Source organism: Triticum urartu, chromosome 5A (genome assembly GCF_056163025.1).
Source record: "Triticum urartu cultivar PI428250 chromosome 5A, HENAU_Tu73, whole genome shotgun sequence".
Lineage (NCBI taxonomy): Eukaryota > Viridiplantae > Streptophyta > Magnoliopsida > Poales > Poaceae > Triticum > Triticum urartu.
Window position 1 is genome coordinate 556730598 of NC_141877.1, and position 10079 is coordinate 556740676.

Consider the following 10079-nt stretch of genomic DNA (forward strand, 5'->3'; position numbering starts at 1 on the left):
AAAATACACAATTGTTGATCCATGATGTCACAACACATTTCTAATACAAAAGATCTCGAAGAAATTGGTTTCGTTGTTAATTTACAATGTTGAATGTCTATGGTTTTTGTCGAAACAAAAATGATATGATTATGTTGGACCTACTCTAACGCGGAGGAACTTCTTCATGGACTGACCGGTAAGATGAAAGATGTTGAGATCAGCCCATTTCAAGATTAAAATGTAAGATTGAGGCTGGCATAGATCAACCGTCTCATCAACCCATCACATATGTACTTGTGTTTCAAGACAACGATATAACCTAGTAGTTTTAAAGTAAGGGTCACATGAGATTTTTGTGAGCTGTAATTTTAAACGGGCCAAGTTTTTGTTGCTTACTAAAATGATTTCTGAAATTGTAATGCAAACTTGGTTGTACCTATAGCCGGGTCGTCGAGCGACAACACGCTAGCACCGGTCGCGACCCCTACTTCCGTGCGACGGCCACCCCTGCCAGGCTGCAACTAGCACCGTCCTTACCCGGGCGGCAAGCCCCGGCTGGCGAGCCGCCCCTCTGACCTTGCACGCCGCTCCTGGTCGGCCATGGCTCCCGTCACTCTCTTCCTCCATCCTCGGTGCTGACCAAGCAGTTCCGCCGACCCTCTGACCTTACACGCCGCTCCTGGTCGGCCATGGCTCCCGCCGCCCTCTTCCTCCATCCTTGGTGCCGACAGAGCAATTCCTCCGCCCCTCTTCCCGACCTTCGCCCGCGAGCTCGAGCCTCCCTATCGGCCATGGATGCGAGCTTCCCACACGCCGCCTACCACTGGACTCAGGGAAGATGACGAGCGTGAGACAATTTTGTCCAGAATCTCTGTATCTAGTTCAGCGGGAAGATGACGGGCGTGAGAAGAATTGTCGGGATTTGAAAACACTCAATGACAACAACAATGCAAAATATTGTATCCTCTAAACATATGATGCCATGAATTGGTCTTGTTAAACTACTTATACTTACCATACATGTATACTAAATAACTGGGAGACAAAGTATAAATAAGAAAAATACAAATATAGATGGCGAGAAGCCGAGAATGTTAGAGAGGAGGGCACCGGTTCGCCCCTCAATGATTCTCGGATTTGCTGGTTTTTTCACCAAGAAATAACTTTTTACAAGCATATTTTAGTAACAATATTTTTAGCAGCATATATATCTCATATTGCTTTAAAATATTATCTTTCCCATTTATTTCATTATTCTAAACATTCCCTCCAAAAAGAATTACTTTCCCACCACCTAATTTAGTTTGCGCCAATTTTTTGTGTTCCCACCAAAAATATTTATCCTTGCCGCTAAACACCCTTCCTAACTAGTAACTACCCACGATTAGTTAAATACCCATGAATTACTATCCTAAACCAAATCGCACGGTGTCTTCACGGGCGATTGGATCTGAGCTCTCATCCCTGGTTCCCCCGTGCTGACGGCGTCTTCACCGGAGTCAACGGCGCCCTCCTCCCTCTCCTTCGCGCCCAGCGATGCGGGCCGCGTCTTCGTATCCTCGGCCATGCTGGCAGCGATGCGGTCTGGCGTCGGCGCCGACGGAGTACCCGTCTTCTCCCCTGCATCGCGAGCGCGGAGCCGTCCTGCCTACATCGGGGTTGCTCGCCACATGGCCAACCCGGAGGTGGAGACACTACGACCAGGTTCATCACCAAGCTGCATCCCTGAACCTCCATAGCGAGCGCTTTAGATGAGTCTTTTTTTATGCATTCCCTACTCTCCTGCTTCAATTGGCAGCCAATTAGATCGATTTGTCCCTTTACGCAATCTTTTCTCTCTAAAATTATAGGAAAAAAGGAAAGAGATCTCGCGATGCTAGCTTTCCTTCTCCAACACGTACTTAATCTCCATCAAATCTCTAATCTTCCAAACTGAATATTTTTTCTATGCAGATTCATGTATAGCCATCTCTCTGGAATTCTAGAGTGGCCCGCGGACGAGCAGGAGCAGCTGTCTCACATCTCGAGTTTCTACTGCAGACCGTCCGCAGAGGACGTCTGTATAGATCCAATCGCCATCGTATATCCTTTTTGCAAGTCATGGGTACCTGCATGCGTCCCTCCCAATTACAATCAGAATTTCTATAACATAGAGGTGATGGCTCCAGAAATCAGGCGATTCAGACAGAGATGTCGGTGACGGTTGGAGGCTTCCAACATCTTGCCAAAACAAACTGCTGAGTGCCTACTGCCTAACAAAGTAAGTTGGGAATCAAATTTGTAAGATGGCCAGTGGACGTATTAATCTTTCAAATTCTAATGTGCGTATTCATTCCCTACACCTATAATTACTCGGCCTACCACTTGGAAGCTGAATGTGCTTTCCAATTCGAACCCATGTGTGACCTAAAAACTACAAAAAGTTCGATTTGCTAAGCATCTTCATTTGTTTTAGCTACATTCACTGTACATTTACCAATGGTTTAGACGATAGTTCAGAACAGTCTCAGTGTTCGAAATTGATTCATTATTTTTTGCAGTTTTTAGGATACAAGATTTTGAACGCAGCAGTTTTAGTTCTGCTTTCTCCCATATTAGACTCTTCGTTTAATTAGTTAGCTCCTGCTGTGCTGATATATTAGGGTTCAGATTTTGTAGATGTCTACAGGTTGTCGGACAAGTCTTTCAGACATTCATCTAATCCACAGGTTCACAAAAACTTCGCGTCCCTTACAATTGGTTTGCTCTGCTGTTTTCATCTTTCATGTAAATGAATGCATACCCAAACAAATAATATGGCCAATGAACTAGACTCATTGCTGAGTGTATCACGTGACTTCGGAAGGAAGAATTTGGCTGAACTGCGATTAATCTTTAGTGAAAAGAGAGAATAAGAGAAGGATTGGGAACCTCCTGTTGTCCTTTAATTCATGTTGTCAATATTCTATAGGATCCTTGCACTGCATCCAGTCCGGGCGATCAATTTATTGAGTCTATGGTTGCTATAGCCAATGGCTACTACATGATCGATACTGCACTGCAGGGTGAACGTGCCACAATACCTCATGCGCTCTCAGGTATCCCAAGCTTTGTGCTCTACTACCCTGGTAAATACTAATACGAGTCGTATTAACTGCATGAAGCCCCCATAGCGGCCAGATAATCTCTTCCTCTATCGACATGATCCATAACATCTCATAAGAAAACTAGCCTTTTGCGTGTCTATCGTTCGACACTTATATTTAGCAGATTATTATATGGATTAGGGAGCAGATAAGAACCAGCTAGGTGGTTTGCATCGCCTAAAGTGCCAACCTGCAGCAAGCATGCATTAACTACATTTACATCAACCACCCACGAGTATATCGGTTGCTCTTATAGAAGCTTTACACAGACGATGTTTAAAATGATTTCGAATGATGCATAATCATTATCTAGAATTTAAAATGATTTTAACTTCCTCCAATTTCAGTATGGTCGCGTTGTTTCACATTTTAACTGCTCCTGCTATTGCAAGCTAGACTTGAATTTTGGCTTCTATAGGTATGCAGAATCGATTCACCTCTCCATAGGTTTCTACCTCTGTTAATTCCTCTTCCTATTGCCACATAACTACATCATTTCTTTGGGGGAAAATCAATGTATAGATACATTGTTTTTGTACTGATTCTTCCATTGATTTTATATACTATTCCTACTATTGTCTCTCTGTGCAATGCACATGCTCTTCTATTTTCTTTTGGACCGATTCTTTCATTTTTGTTTTCTTGCTATGCTTGGTTAATTAACTAGAATAGACTAATTAGGAATTACCCAGTCTTCTGCTGTATGTTCACTTGCATAGATGGCTTAATACATAAGCTAAACCGATGACTACATATAGCACATACATTGGGTCATTTCTCCTAAGAAGGTTAAGCCGCCTGAACTTTTAGTTTTAGTTACAAAGAAGTTGCTGAATGATCTAACATTTTTGGGGGTTTACTAAATCTAATTCTAAAACATGTACCGATGTCATAATAATATTTTCATTTCATAGCTTTCAGTTTCATACCATATATTCGTAGTGTACTCGCTCCGTATCAAAATATAAGACGTTGGATTATTGGTTTCTGCAGGTTTTTGTTTCATATCATATTTTTGTGTGTCAAAGCTTAAAAAAACAAATATGTGCTAGCTAGGGACATGAACTTAACTGAAACTATAGATTGAGTCACAACTTAAATCAAGAAGCTTTTAGTACATGTACTTGTGCTTATGCTTTAGACATTTACTTGTGAAACTGTTCTGATCCCCTAGTTACATGCTTGCTGACACAGTATCTCTCCAGTTAGTCTAGCGATAGTTGTTTTTAACAATGAGGATGGAATAATTGTATGGCGTATGTTATGTTGGACTCATGAACTAGATTTTTTTTTTGATTTCTTGATTGCAGGATCCAAAAAACTAGCTTGTCTGGACTCTAGATCACGGACAGTTTAGTCTTGGCACTTAATTAGGATGGCTAAATTACAATTGAGTTTCATTCGGTGGATATTTGCTATGAGAATTATGAATTTTATGAATCTACATATTATACATATGGTTTTGAATATTGTAATTGAATGCCTGTATTTTTTTTACGATTGCAATAGGCTATTACAACAACCCACTTTCGGTTGCCACATGTTAGCACCACAAAAAGTTTAAGTTGTCGCAATAGTTTTTCGCTACAAACATTTCACCCCTTGTGATACCTATTTATCACCACCAAAACTAGTGTGTTGCATTTTCCTATTACAACGACTGGAATATTTGTTGCCATAAGTTAATGCCACAAGTGTAGCGGTTCTTAGCAAAATGCCTAATTCTACGAAAACAAGGATTGTTGCCATAGTTTATTGCCACAATTGACTATTGCCACGGAAGAGTATGCGCCACGAAACGAACGTCGTTGGCATAGGTTGTTGCCACAAACGTCTATTGCCACAAGCTATCAATCACCATAATTCATTACATGTTGCATTAAAGCTATCTCCACAAAGTAAATTGTGGCATCAGGTGAGTGTTGCCACGAGAAAACATGTGGCAACTTCCCAGATGGTTGTTGCAATGGCACACTTCATTGCCACGATTGCTTTTTTGTGGCAATAACCTATTCCCATGTGTCCAGTCGCAACAGCTGCCAACGAATGTTGTTTCGTGGCAATAGGTACTTATCGCCACAAATTGGCATGTATTGCAACGAATGATTTTGTTGCAATAGACCCGGATCCTTGTAGTGAGGGATCTTCTTTGAAGATACCATATATTTTAATGGAACTGCACAAGAAGATGTTGGAAACATTAAACTAATCGAGGAGTATATAGTAAGCATGGCCACCACCGTAGATAGCAACAGATGGTTCCGGAGAAGTGCTTCATTTGTATGCTCTACACAATAAGCCTCCTGACAAAGGTTGGTACTCGCCCACTGATTTCATCCATATGATTGAGCCTTGTCATCTCTATTGGTGTTGTGCTACTGTTTAGATACTGTCATGAAAAGGTGGTATTGTCATTGAGAAGTGCTTCATCTGTGCTGTTTTAAATATTTCCTTTCCTTTTTTTCGAGCAAACAGGGATGTTAGCATTTAGTAGTCCTCTTGTCTTTGCACAACAGGATCATCTTCCTCTGAATAAGAATATGGAGTACGTGAAGTGACTAGTTCCGATTATGCCAGGATGAAGAAGCCATGTCTATCTTCTCATCAGAAGGAGCAGTTGAAGGATGGTTACATTACTCCCCACAAGACCAAACTAACTTCAGCTCAGAAGGACTGACGAATCTCCATTTTTTTGTTGTGATGCGCGAGTACAATGTTGTTTTAGGATTCTTTCTGGTGAGTTCCATTTTTCTAAAAGTGTGCTCTACATGAACCATGTATGTGCCTGTTGAAACTGTCAATTCATAATACAGTTTGCTTTATACTAATCACTTTTTTGTATTTGTGCAAACATGGGTGCTCAGCTTGATTTCAATGGGAACTGCATAAAATATTCATGAATACATCGAATCATTCATTTTCACCACAAGAAAGGAGGTGCCGATAAGTTCAAGGCGTTGCAACATATAAAGGCGAAATCATACAAGCTATGCACGAATTTGGTTGATTTTGGTGGAACTGCACAAAAAGAACAGCTGGTTTATTTAGCACGAGGTGCCATGTCAATGTCCGAACTTATGGCAAACCCTGCCCATTCCACAATCAGGCATTTGATATTTTGGAATGGGACAACCTTGTCAAATTTTGCTCATTGATTTTAGCAAGACATGTGTTTGATATTTTCAAATGAGACGCCCTTTGCTGTCAGCAGTGTCGATCAATTTTTTATTTATTCTTTAGTTGTGAAGTAAATATTGCCTCTGACATGTGAGCCGCTGAGATGCATAATCATCGATTGTTTTGAATGTTCTCTATGAATTGCCAGGCTTGTGTGTTTGATTGCAATGTACATAAACGCTAAAAAGCTGCTCAAACTCTTTGTACTCCTTCCGTTCCTTTTTACTTTGCATATTGTGAAAGTGCATACTTTTTTGTATAAGATTGGTCAAAGTAGAGATACTTTGACTGCAGACAAAACTTGTATGCAGACTAGAAAGGACCGGAGGGAGTACATGTGAAACTGCTGCAAACGAGGTGATCACCCTGGGAATAATGCTATTACGTATTGTTTTGCATGTTCATCCGATGCCAGTGATACAGGAATTCGAACTAATCGAAATAAATTCATTCATACACGGTCGGATTTCATATAAACATGCTGGATTTCATTACATTTCATACATTCTTCAACTAAAATGGGGTGCACTTATAATTAATTAACCGAAGCTACCCACATGTGTCCCGCTGAGCCGAACAGAAACTTCAGTGACTTAACTGCAGGTGCAGTTGCGTAGCTGACATGTGGCCTGTTGGGCCCACGTGTCAGTCAGCCAACTGCACCAGCAGTTAAGTAGAAGCAGCATTCTTCTCCAGCGCAGCTCTCCGACTCCACGTCGCCGCCAAGAAGCTAACCGGCCGTCAATGGTCAACCCGCCTAGCTTGGCTTCAACCGGAGGGTAGCAGCGGTGGCCTTACTTGGACCCGAGCGGCGGCGACCTACCGTGTTCTACTTTTCCCCGTTTTCTGTGTGGTGCGGCCTCGTTGGCAGCGGGGCGGGGCCTCGGCGGAGCCGGCGATGTCCTCTGTCTCGTTGCCGGCGGGCGGTGCCTCAGCGGAGCGGTGGAAATCCTCCCCCACGTTGCCGGTAGGGTGGGGCGTCGGCTGAGCCGGCGATGTCCTCTGCCTCGTTGTTGGCGGGGCGGGGCCTCGGCGGAGCCGGCGGTGTCCTCTGCCTCGTTGTTGGCGCCATGGGGCCTCGGCGGAGCAGGGCCTCGTCGATGCCAGCGGAGCGGGGACTCGTTGGAGCCGGCATTGTCCTCTGCCTCGTCCTCGATCTCGCCAAACAGCGCCTCGCCCGCTTCATCGCCCTCTTTGCTAGCCTCTTTGTAGGCGGCCGCAGCCTCCGCCACACGCATGCGGTACCGCCAGCGCTCGAGGCGGCCCTTGCGGGTGGAGCGGTACAAGTCGAGCAGCGCCTCCTGCTCCGCCCGCTCCGCGGCGATCTGCTCCTCCGCCTGCAGGTGCTCCTGGAGGAGATGGTGGTTGTAGGCGGCGTCGGCCTACGCCTCCCGGAACTGCTCCTCACGCATCTGCCTCACCCTGTCCATATATTGGGCACGGGCCTCGCCGATGGTCATGGTGCAATGCACCGACGAGGACGGCACGGAGGAGGGGGTTGGCGCCGGATCGTCGACTACCATGTTCTCCATTGGGACATCGTCGTCCTCCGGCTGCCTGCCGGCCAGCCGGTCGGCAGCAATGGCTGCCATCTCCTTGTGGTCCGTCGTCCGCCCGTCCCGAAGAGCGCTAGAGCGCGAGGAAGCCATGGTGGGCAGTAGTGGTGTGGACAGGAGAAAGGGAACGGATGCGGATGACTGTGGCTATGGCCGGCGCAACAATTTATATAACAATGGTGGGCGGGCGGAGGGACGGACGTGTGGCACCGGAGTAGCCACCTCAGCAACTGCGTATCATTAATGTGGGCAGCAGATGGACGGATGGGCGGCACTTCTGTCGTTTGAAGGCGGAGCAATCGCCTGCACCGGGAAGCGAGGCGGGCAGCGCTGACTGTTTCGGGCGGAAAGCGCGCGCGGGCGAGGAGATGACTTTACTTGGAGAGGATGACAATGGGGACCCACTAGGTCCATAGCTTCACGTACACAAGTGCCTCCTTATATATATATAATTTATTTTGCTTCCTTCTGGTTTCCTGACATCACGGTCCCACACCATTGCCAACCTATGTAGTAGTCAATAAACGAGAGAATTGCACAAGAAGCGGCGACAGCTGGGACTAAGCAATTCGAGCAGTATTTGTGTTTTTGAGGTGTGAGCACTGCAGAGTTTTTCGATGTTTAGCCCAGGTATTAATTTTTCTCCTCTGAACAACAACGAAAACATCACTGCAAGTATTAACTGGGCGGGCTGTGGCCCGTCTAGCCGAGGCCAGATATCCAGCCTAGATATTAATTTTTTTCAAGATGAAAATGGCTAGCCTAGCTATACTTTTTTTAGGAATACCCATGCAAGAAGTTGTTATTCTCCGCCCCGCTGGGCTACAAATCTTTCCTAGGAGGGATGCATTAGGCTTAACAAGAAAATGGGCTTTAAGAAATAATAAATGGGATGTAATTATCAAAACTGGACAGTAACTATAAAAAAATGCACCAAACACGTGATTACTTTATAAAATATTATTTTTGGATATTGAAAATTTTAATTTCATTAATTGTTGCGAGTGCAATGTTTCGTTGGATTTTTACGTAACATTAATTTATATTGAAATTGTATTTAATATGACTAGAAATTTCGGGATAAAAATATTTCAGATCCTATCAAATGGGAAATTTTATTGAATTCTGTTTTGAATAGTTGGTTGAAATGGGCTGTACTTTTAACAAACTGTAAATGGGCTGTAGTAAATTCCATTAGAATTCAAAAATGGGCTACACATTCTTACAAATCTCAAATGGGCTATAAGTTCTCTGCCACACACTTCTGGCCTTACTAAGTTGACGCATCCCCTAAAAAAACAGAGTTGACGCATATGCAAGGCTTTGTCAACTTATAGTCAACACACTGTTCCAGCAGCAGTGGCCGTTGGATGTCCATCCAACGGATGCCATGCTTCTTCTTCAATCTCGGATATTCTAACTTCACCCGCCCAAAAAATGATTCCTCCCCCTGACATCTGGGGCGCACCGTTTTGGAAGCTGACCTGTGGGCCTACTAAGTTGACGTACCAAGGGCTTTTTTAACTTAGTCAATATAAACGATTCTAACTGCAGTGACCGTACGATGTCCATCCAACGGCCGTCGTGCTTCTTCAACCTATGGTCTTCTTGCTCCAGCCGCCCAAAACAGCGCCGGTCGTGCTGCCTGCTCCTGCCTCCAGTGGCCGGCTGTGCTGCCGCGGAGGCCTCACCGCCCCCTACTACTCCCACCGCTGGCCAGGCCATCCCTCCACTCACCCACACCCCCTGTTATTCTACGGCGATGCAGCGCAGCCGAACCAGTGAACCCTCGTACTCCTCTCCGCGTGTGCATCCACTGCCGCGTCTTCCCCGGCTCCGCGTTGTCCCCTTCCTATGCCTCGCCATCGTCCACCGCCCTGGTGCTCTCGGCGCAGCGTGGTCAACGTGGTCAAGGAACGACTTCCATCAGACGAGAACTGTACGTGGAGAGGCTGACAGCTGGGTCCACGACAGCCACAAGGAAGTGCCTCCTTATTACACGCAAAATAATTATTCCTCCACCTGACAGCGGGGACCCACCGGACGGGCCACCATATTTCGCGAAAAAATGATTCGCCCCCTGACTGCTGGGACCCACGAGCTACAACTTCGCACGCAAGGAAGTGCGTCCGAAAAAAAAACGATTCGCCCCCCTAACTGCTGGGACCCACCAGCTACATCTTCGCACGCAAGGAAGTGCGTCCGAAAAAAACCGATTCACCCCCTGACTGTTGGGACC

General features: G+C 45.3%; 1 long non-coding RNA gene across 3 annotated transcripts; it reads left to right on the forward strand.

The window, feature by feature from the left end:
- Positions 1-1379: 1379 nt before the first annotated feature.
- Positions 1380-6339, forward strand: LOC125549205 (uncharacterized). Of its 3 annotated transcripts, none has more exons than XR_015602680.1 (4): positions 1380-1686; positions 1936-3525; positions 4418-5843; positions 5972-6339. It is a non-coding gene; the product is annotated as an uncharacterized LOC125549205 (long non-coding RNA). The 3 variants fall into 3 exon arrangements; XR_015602679.1 differs by having other exon boundaries at positions 1381-1686; positions 1936-2242; positions 2632-5843; positions 5972-6337; XR_015602678.1 differs by having other exon boundaries at positions 1381-1686; positions 1936-5843; positions 5972-6336.
- The last annotated feature ends 3740 nt before the right edge of the window (positions 6340-10079 follow it).